A 10,846-nucleotide genomic window follows, 5' to 3' on the forward strand; every position below is an offset into this window, starting at 1 on the left:
ATAATAATTAAAAAAAAAAGTGTTATATTTTACCAGAGGTTTCACATTCGTGTGGTGTTGTGGTAATATGCATAGCTTTTGTCTTGGTCGTTGCAGGTTTTAATGATAACTAAAAATAACAAAATAAGGATGATTACTTTTAGATAAAGTTCTAACCGGCTACGTTTGGTTATACGTTTGAACACTTACTCGTTATTCAGTGAGCTGCTTATCAAAAGGAGCAAAGATAGAACCCATACGATTAAATGAGAAGACAGAGGAAACAGAAGAAAAATAAAATTGGGGAAGAGTCGAATGCATCAATTAACAGCAGGGGGCGCTGTATCCACGGTCGAACACGTCGAATTCAAATTCGAGTTCAAGGTTTGTGTTTGTCAAATGCACAAGAAACACAAGGCATTATTGGAAAATGATTGTCAGCGTCAGATGTGTTGCCTGTTTACAGAATATACAGATTACAGAAACAAATTACATCCATAGATTACAGTAACGGATTACATTTATAGATTATATTCAAGGGAGTCTGTCTGGTCCTGTGTTTGTGTGTGTGTGTGTGTGTGTGTGTGTGTGTGTGTGTGTGTGTGTGTGTGTGTGTGTGTGTGTGTGTGTGTGTGTGTGTGTGTGTGTGTGTGTGCGTGCGCGTGTGTGTGTGTGTGTGTGTGTGCGCGTTCGTGCGCGCATGTGCATGCATGTGTGTTTGTTTGCCCTTATGATTTAGCAAGGAAAAATAAGAATACCCTTGTGTTGCATCAACAGAGCGCACAACACAGTATCCTTTCTCGAAAAAAAACCTTTAGGCTTCTGAAAAAAACAAGAGCAGTAAGCAAGCTATTCTCTCAGGCGTTGAAAGAAGTGAAGCAACCATGAGATCCCGTACGAAATGTCACATTTCACGCAGTGGCGGTTGCTGATTTTCTTATTATGCAAAGGAAGGACATGATAGCGATGGGTATCCACGGATACTCTGAATACCAGACCAGGCAGAGCCGGGCGGGGCTGCTGCAGTGGACCCAGACAGGAAGACCCAGGACAGCAGGGCCGGAGGCTGAGCCCTGCCCACCCCACAGCCTGTCCTTGTGGAGAGCAGAGGTCTCATGATGCCTCCTACAGCGAGAAGGGTCCAGCTGCAGGCTTGGGCGTTTCCGTCATGACACAAGAACGCCCTTTAGGCGTTCCTGGTAGCGTTTCATCGACCAATCACGAGGTGTTTCGAAAGGCATACTGGGTTTCATGACGACCAATAAAAAACGACAGTGTTACCCCTTATGTTTTTTTCATGACGACCAATAAAAAACGACAGTGTTACCCCTTATGTTTTTTTTCATGACGACCAATAAAAAACATCAGTGTTACCCCTTATGGTTTTTTTCATGACGACCAAAGAAAAACGACAGTGTTACCCCTCACGTTTCATTTGATAAAGACGACAGTGTTACCCCTCATGTTTCATTTGATAAAAACGACAGTGTTACCCTTGATGTTTTATTTCATGACGACCAATAAAAAACAACATTGTTACCCCTTATGTGTTTTTCATGACGACCAATAAAAAAAACCAGTGTTACCCCTTGTGTTTTTTTCATGACGACCAATAAAAAACAGTGTAACCCCTTATGTTTTTTTACATGACGACCAATAAAATACATTGGTCGTCATGTAACAGTGTTACCCCTTATGGTTTTTTTCATGACGACCAAAGAAAAACGACAGTGTCACCCCTCACGTTTTGCTTGGTAAAAACGACAGTGTTACCCCCTATGTTTTATTCAATACATTTCGACAGTGTTACCCCTTATGGGTTTTTCATGACGACACATAAAAAACGACAGTATTACCCTTTACGTTTCATTTGATAAAAACGACAGTGTTACCCCTTATGTTTTTTTGACATGATGACTGATGAAAAACAACAGTGTTACCCCTAATATTTTATTTGACAAAGACAACATTGTTACCCTTTGTTTTTTTTCATGACGACCAATAAAAAACAACAGTGTTTCCCCTTATGTGTTTTTCATGACGACCAATAAAAAACAACAGTGTTACCCCTTATGTTTTTTTTCATGACGACCAATAAAAAACAACAGTGTTACCCCTTGTGGTTTTTTTCATGACGACCAATAAAAAACAACAGTGTTACCCCTTATGTTTATTTCATGACGGCCGCTAAAAAACGAAAGTTACCCCTCATGTTTTTTCCATGTTGACCAATAAAAAACAACAGTTGTACCCCTGTCAACATTTTTGAGGGGATCCGAACCTGAGCAGTTTAGAGTATTAACCTCTGAACTTATCAATGCACCATGAAGACACCAAATAAAATCAACACAATGGTTATACTTGACTTTAAAATTCGCATGAAATAGAGATAAGAGTCTTCCAACAGAGGACATCAACCAGACTTGAACCCCGGTCTCCAGGGGGTTAGCTCACAGCTCTCTCCACTTCCCACTGAGATGTATTACTTAAATATGTCTGTGGTTATACATGACAATATATATGCAATAGACATGATAGCATTACGGTTCAAATTAAAGATATTGTGTTTTCCACAGAAATTGAGCCGCAGTCTCCAGTGGGTTAGGCAGAGTGCACTCCACTGCACCACTGAGGCGATGACAATACACAATAATCAATCATCAATAAATAGGATATACATGACATTAAAATGTATGTGTGTATTTCTATTATTTCCCTTATGTTTTTTTCATGACGACCAATAAAAAACGACAGTGTTACCCCTTATGTTTTTTTTCATGACGACTGATAAAAAACGACAGTGTTACCCCTTATATTTTTCTTCATGACGACCAATAAAAAACAACAGTGTTGCCCCTTATGGTTTTTTTCATGACAACCAAAGAAAAATGACAGTGTCACCCCTCATGTTTCATTTGATAAAAACGACAGTGTTACCCCTTATGTTTTTTTCATGACGACCGATAAAAAACGACAGTGTTACCCCTTATGTTTCATTTGATTAAAACGACAGTGTTACCACTTATGTTTCATTTGATTAAAACGACAGTGTTACCCCTTGTGTTTTTTTTCATGACGACCAAAGAAAAACAACAGTGTTACCCCCTATGTTTTATTTGATAAATATCAACAGTGTTACCCCTTTTTTTTTTTTCATGACGACCAATAAAAAACAACAGTGTTACCCCTTTTGTTTTTTTTCATGACGACCAATAAAAAACAACAGTGTCATAGATCGCTAACTAGCAGAGAGTTGTAAGCACTTTCCACCCTTTTAAGTGGAGGAATTGGACTCCCCAAGCAATGTTATACTTTAAAGGAGCAAGTAAGTTACATATTAATTTAGTCTTTCGGCCTGTAGCATATAAACAAAATGAAGCAACTGTCCTATATTTCTAACTGCATTTGAAGTAGACATTGAGACTCACAAAAAATGGACGCTATAGGACAGTGATCATGATTTGTCTCAATGTCAGAATAACAACAATGGGTCAAATAGCAATGGCTGGTGAAATGGCCATGAAGTAGGTCTGTATATACAGTGTAAGCTTGTCCAGGCCCTGCAAGTCAGGATGTAGGCTATGAATCTGAATGAAAAGCAGGTAAATAGGTAGTGGCCATCCCCAAAATGCACCAGAATACAGGAAATCAAATCTATTAAATTCCAAAAAAATTATGGGGGGGGAGGGAGAGGACCTCAGACCCCCTGTCTATTACTGGGCCCCACCAACATGTTTGATCGCCGCAAAGGCGACGAGGAATTAGAAGGGGGCGTTCCAGTCTGCGTAAACGGGAACCCCCACCACACGAGAACGCCCATTTGCGTCTGCAGTGGGATGATATTGCCTACAGCAACATTACATTCAGGGGAGTCTGTCCTGTGTCCGTCCTCTTGTTTGTGTGTGTGTGTGTGTGTGTGTGTGTGTGTGTGTGTGTGTGTGTGTGTGTGTGTGTGTGTGTGTGTGTGTGTGTGTGTGTGTGTGTGTGTGTGTGTGTGTGTGTGTCCGCACTTCATAAACATGAACGGGCATCAGTGAGTCGCCTTGGTTTGAATTTGAATTGAACGACTCTGAGTGGTCGTTAGATACGTGTCGGTAAGGAGCAGGTTGGGGTCAAAACCAAACTACCGCAAGACTTTAAGGGCCCATGCCTCGTTTTGTTTCTGTTAGTCTCTGCGCTGGGCTGTTGTGAAGGTCAAGATCGTAGGGCCGTTGAGCAACAAGCATGCCGACTTCAGAGTGGTGTGGGATAAACAAGTCCAAACTTTACACAGCAAACAGACCTTGTTCTACCACCTAGTTTTAGCCTTACTCTTACACAATAACCGAACCGTGCGAAACTGTACGGCTTCCTCCCTGTGTTTTTATAGCTGAATCACCCTGAACACGTGTTTTCATCGAAACTGTCCAAGGAAAAACCCACTTAACCTAGACTTGGTAGCCTCGCCTATTCTGCCGGCGATTTGAGTTTTCCCCTGCAGAAGGGTCTGGAGAAGAGCAATACATGCTTTTCCCCTTGGCGCGCTATTGGCTGGTTTAACACAACGACGACAGGGAAGCAGACGGCAAGCAGCCAATCGTGTACAGAGTCAGTTGAACTAGGCCAATTGATCACGCCTCTTGTGCTGAAGAAAATGACAGCAGCTTCCCCAGACGTTGGTCTGGGGAAGCAAGCTATTCAAGCTCAATCTATGATTGAGGTTGGTCTGGCAACAGCCAGGCTACACTAAACCCAGACCCCCACTGAGTCTCATCGCAGACCAGGGAGCCGCTCAGAGGCACTCAGCCTCCTTCTCTGTTCCCAACCGGGATTCCTTCTCCGCAAAAGACTCAAGGATCACCTGTTCAGAGTTCACCTCGACTCGGCACAGCCAACACGTCCCACCCCTCCTGCTTCTTGCATGTTGTCCTAGCACTTAATGCACGCACTTACGTATGTTGCACTTAGTTATAGTACTACGTTGTGTAGCATCTTATCCTGGCTGTCTTTGTTGCATACAGGGAATGGGTTAACCTAGAGATTGTTAGTGCTTTGCACACACTAACCCTTACTGTACAGACGGCAATATATATTGTTTCTCCTTCCTACGACAAATGTACTCAATGTAAAAGGCTTTAGATAAAAGCGTCTGCTAAATTCCCTAAATGTATCCCCGACACGCGTTCCTGATGAAGCGTGTCGTTCAGTTTCTTCACTGGTTAGTGAGGAGCGTTTGCATTCGTTCAATGATCCGCCCAGAGTCTCCGGCGGTCACCCCCCCCCCAGCGCGGTCCCTGGTCGCCGGTCAGCCCGGTGGGTTGTTAGGGTACAGACCGACCAACACACACTGGCCTGGTTGAACATTAACACCAAGGAGTGGAAACCAGTGGCCTTGAATTTGTCGTCACTACTCAGAAATGCATTCCTAGTTTCTAGTGTTTTGTGTGTGTGTGTGTGTGTGTGTGTGTGTGTGTGTGTGTGTGTGTGTGTGTGTGTGTGTGTGTGTGTGTGTGTGTGTGTGTGTGTGTGTTTTATGGCCGTAAGGGCCGGCTTATTAACCATCCAGTTCCTTCTTCCTGGAGCAAATCAAATGCTCTGCTGCAGACCGAGGGGGCGTGGCTAAGGGCAAGCAGTTGGAGGCGGGACACGGTTGTTTTTGGTTATTGCTCATAAAGATAACCCCGGGGCTGGCGTGCTTTAACTGCCGTTCCTTATCAAAAGCTGTCCAACCCTTGGCAGAAATTACAGAGCAGTGTTTGTGATCTGCGGCCAAAATGTGCGTCACTACACAACCGATCAAGCCTACCAACGTCTGGCTTATGTATTGGTTTATTCTTAAGACGTTCAAAGCATTAAGAACAAACAAACTAGCTTACTAACTAACCACAGCAGAATAACCATGTCTGATGTGTGCGTTGGTTTATTCCAGAGACGTTCAAAGCATTAAGAACAAACAAACTAGCTTACTAACTAACCACAGCAGAATAACCATGTCTGATGTGTGCGTTGGTTTATTCCAGAGACGTTCAAAACATTTAGAAGAAACTAACTATCTAACTAACTAACCACACCAGATTAACCATGTCTGGTGTGTGTATTGGTTTTCTCCAGAGAATTAACTACCTAACTCCTCTGTTTCCATAGTGTCTACCATAGCCTTCGGCGGCCAGAGAAGTGTTGACTCAGGGTGTTTGTCCGTACAGTATGTCGCCGGTCCTCCACCTCACAGACTATACCTACATGTTCCCATGTTGAGCACTATTGATTGACTATTGATGATTGGGTTGACAGGAACCCTCTGAAACAGACAATAGACATCAGGCCGCTTCAGAAGGCCCCAGACCATGATGGAGAACTGCCTTAAGTCTGCGGCCTAACGTGTGTGTTTTCATCATGAATTAAACAACATTTAAAAAAAAATACATACACACACACACACACGAACACGCACACACAAAAACACACACACACACACAGAAAGATGTACAGATACATCCATAAACCCAAATACCCCTGTCACCTAAAGACAACAATGCATATAAATATCACACACACCCACACACGCACACGCACACACACACCCCCCTGCCCTAGGTAAACACTGTTATCAGTAGAGGGCTGGGTAGTGGCTGCTGTGGCCAGTTACCCTGTCACATGACCACAGAGTTCCACATCAAAATGATCCTGTCAAAGAGACCCACATCAAAATGATCCTGCCACATGACCCCAGGGTGTTATCATTAGGGGCAGAACTGATTCATGATTCAAGGGGCCACCATAGTGAATTGTGGGCAGTAAATGTCCGGATATCAACGCCCGACAGTTCTTTGGTAAAAGCTGTGACTGTTCGGATGTGACACAGCAGTACTTGTGTTTGTGTTACTAAATAACCAGCATAGTCACTGTTGATCATTACATAATATAAAATCTGTAATGGAAAGAAAGACTGTTGTTAACGGAAAAGGCAATAAAGGTGAACCCTCTTGTTTGTCTAGAAGATAACATCAGGAAAGTAGGCAAAGAATGTGGTTTATGACTCAATGTTTGACCGAAAGTATGTTACAATTAGTGTATGGTTTCCATTGGAATCGCTACCTTAGAACGATTCCTTTACCTCTACATGGGGAGGGGTCATAGTAATAATAAATAATGATAATAAATAAATAATAATAATCATAATCGCTTTCTTACTTGTGAGCTATGACCTATAGTTTCGCAGACTAAATAACGAGTATTCTCCTACCTTGAGATTTTGTTGAATTCACGTGCAATGAATGAATGAATGAATATCTGCCCTAAAAAGGCTGAATGATAATTATGTCAACTCCTTTGCCTTTCTAAGATCAGTTTTAAGTAATAGGTTTTCCTGGCTTTTCTACAGGAAGAGGTGTTTATCGCTGACTGGTGCCTTCTCACAGACGTTTGAAGTGCGAGTGAGTTGCTTGCTAATTGATAGGAGGCATCAGGCCATCAAGAAGGTGCAGAGGAGGGTTTGTAGGGCGCGCTAATCTCCAGGGACCTCCAGATGTGTGAGACCAGCCCCCCCATGCTGCAGAGGTCTGCTAGGGCCCAGACATTGACTCAATTCATTATTAAGTTTGTCCGGAGCTCCTCATACTTTTTCTTTGGAAATAGAGATAGGATAGCTCAGACATGCATAACATCCACCTCCCCCTAACCAGACCCCGATCAGACTAAAGGTCAACTCTGTCCTTTCACTTTAGCTGTTCTAGAGTCACAGCAATCGAATGATCTGCGTGTGGTCTGTGTGTTTGGTGTAGAGAGAGAGAGTCAACCTATGGGACCCCATTATTAGGGATTATAGATTCTTAAAAACGTAATCAATTGTTAAATGGTTCACTTCTGGGTAACTGTGCATCACCACGCTTAAAACGTTACTCTCCCTTAACCTTGTGTTCATTCACAAGCTCAAAGTAAGATGTTCTGCAACAGAATCCAAAGTTATTATAAACCCACAGATAAACCCTGAGAACAATAGTGTTCTCTGACAATCACATCCATTCATTTGGACCAGGGGAGTGTCTCAGACAAGGAGGATGTAGGCAGCCCAAGTGCGTTAGCCGGGCCCAGACGTGACCATGCCCCCCCCCCCCCGCATGTTCTTAACACGTCACGTCAGCAGAGAAGGAAGAAGGAAGAAATCTGTGGAATTCCCACTAATCAAAATGAATGATTATATGACGTGTCAGCACAAATTAAAGGGCTGGGTTTGAACAGTGATTTGCGCGTCAGTTCATAATTGCATAACATCCAAGGTGTAAAATTGACCATTTCAGTATTACAATTTCTCACAATGACCAGACATATGTTGTATATTTTGTTGATTTGTGTACTAACAGTATCTGTCGTTTTTCCAACAATGTTCAAACCCAGAGAAATACGAGGTTTTATTCAAGGTAACGCATTTGGTCACTTTTATAGAATGATTGTCCTGACCGCGGATAACAGCGATTGGACTAGCCAACGATAGGATAGCCAACGACGGGCTAGCCAACAGCTTACTTCACCACATAACATCAGCGACCGCTGTTTGGCTAGCTGAGTCATCTCACGGTTAGCTAGCAAGTTACCGCAGCTCATTTTCCCTGGCCGTGGTGGTGAAGACCATAGACATCTTATAGATAGACGGAGCATTGGCTGCTGGGACGCGAGAAATACGGCCGCCATCTTGGAGTGGTCAACTGGGAGCAGCAACAGCAGCAGAAACAGGATGCCGGGCTGTTGTTCAGCGTATTCCTGCTCAAATCGGCGAACAATCCATAATAGGAATCGGGGGATTACTTTTCACAAGCAAGATTTAACATTACCGTACTATTGGTAGAATTAGTATTGAATAATAAAACACGCCAAACCATGTGGCCTTTATCATAGCTAAACGTATGACAAAAAACCGCATGAAAATCAGTGGTATTCAGTGAGGTATGATTAATTAAATGCGCTGACAGTTCATTGCTCCAGCCAAACGGATTACACTGAGTGGAGCGGATGACCACTCCAAGATGGCGGCCCCGCGTCTCGTCAGCGCCAGTAGGCGGTAGCATTCGATGCTCCGTCTATCATATAAGATGTCTATGGTGAAGACCACTCAGACGATTCTACGCTACGTGGCGCATCAAACTACGTCCTCTGTTATTGTTTTGATCGAGAGACCCCTAGCGGCAGAAAGGACACGTTGTACCCTTAATGTAAGATGAAGGAGAAAAGTTACTTTTATGAACATCTTGTGCTCCAGTCTACATGTGACAATTCAGTCTGACGTTTTATTGGCGTCATCAAGGTTTTAGAGACAATAACTCAGTTATTCAACTGAATGTGTGGGTGTGTGTCTGTAAGAACAGAGCGTCAACTTTTTTTTATTATGTGTTGCAGTCTAGTGTATTTGGATTTGCTCCTCCTCCTCTCACACACACACACACACACACACACACACACACACACACACACACACACACACACACACACACACACACACACACACACACACACACACACACACACACACACACACACGCGCGCACACACACACACACACACACACACACACACACACACACACACACACACACACACACCCAGCCCTTCCCCCTAACAGCCTCATTTGCATATGGGTGATCTAAAAGGCAGTTGGCAGAGGTACTCAGGTGAATCCAAACAATAGACTTATGCACACACACACACACACACACACACTTAGGCCAATGCAAAATAGTACTCAGCCAACCCAACCAAACTCAAAGCACACACCTACTTACACAAACACTCCCACTTCCAGCAAACACACACACACACACACCTGTCCCTCATTGACCGCACTGTTTGGAGAAGGAGCAGGAGAGCGAGAGAGCCAGCGAGAGAGAGAACGAGAGGAGCAGTGTCGAGGACAAGAGTCAGTCGCTGAAGGAGAGGAGTGAGCCAAGAACGGTTGTCACCTTGGAACCTTGATACCTTGATACCTTGATACCTTGTCACCTCGGACCGCCGTAGAGGACCAGATCACCTGGACCCCAGAACCACCCTCCTCTTCACAGGTAAGCAGAGAGTTATGCGCACCTGGGGGTCAATCCAACGCTAGGGGTTCAGTTGTTTCAAGATGGACCCCAAAACAAGAGCCATGCAAACGTGCAAACGCTTTGACCTCTTTAGGTGCACTGTCGTTCTTATGGAACTACATGTCATCGATACATTATGAATGCAACCACTTCGGTGGAACGGGTCAACATAAACAAGCTGCAAGAAGGGACATGGAGGATATGATCTCTTCTTGCATTAAAAAAAATATGACACATCGTTTCCTTCGAAAGCCTGTTGAAGTGCATTGTCTGAGGAGGACTGCAGTGTCCCCTTGAGCTCAAAGTGTGAGGGGACTAATTATCGTGTTCGGACGACCCCCCTATGTCTCCGACAGCAGCGGGACGTTCATTCGGTGTGCAGCAGTAGCCATGTGCAGGCTCACTGTAAGGCTCCCACTCTCTCCCCAGCCTCTTCTCAAATAGCAGGAAGATCAGGTTACATTGGCTTCACAAAAGGGGAAACAGGTAGGGCAGCTTGGCGCCTTACAGTTGACCTGGATATGGTGGCTCGTGATCTCCCCTCCTTCTCCCGACGAAAACAGGCCCAGGCTGGGAGCACGGCCGGCTCGACGAGAGCGCCCTGTTTTTTGAATACACAAAAGTGTGGTGTAGCGAGGCGTGGAGGTGGGTCCGTCGAGTAGTGGGCGGGGTGGTGGTGGTGGTGGTGGTGGTGGTGGTGGTTCTGGTGGTGGTGGTGGTGGTGGTGGTGGTGGTGGTGGTGGTGGTGGTGGGGCATGAGGTCATGGAGATAACAGCAGAGACACCCATGACCCTTAAACAAGGTTGTGGGGTCCAAA

This window comes from Gadus macrocephalus, chromosome 1 (assembly GCF_031168955.1).
Source record: "Gadus macrocephalus chromosome 1, ASM3116895v1".
Lineage (NCBI taxonomy): Eukaryota > Metazoa > Chordata > Actinopteri > Gadiformes > Gadidae > Gadus > Gadus macrocephalus.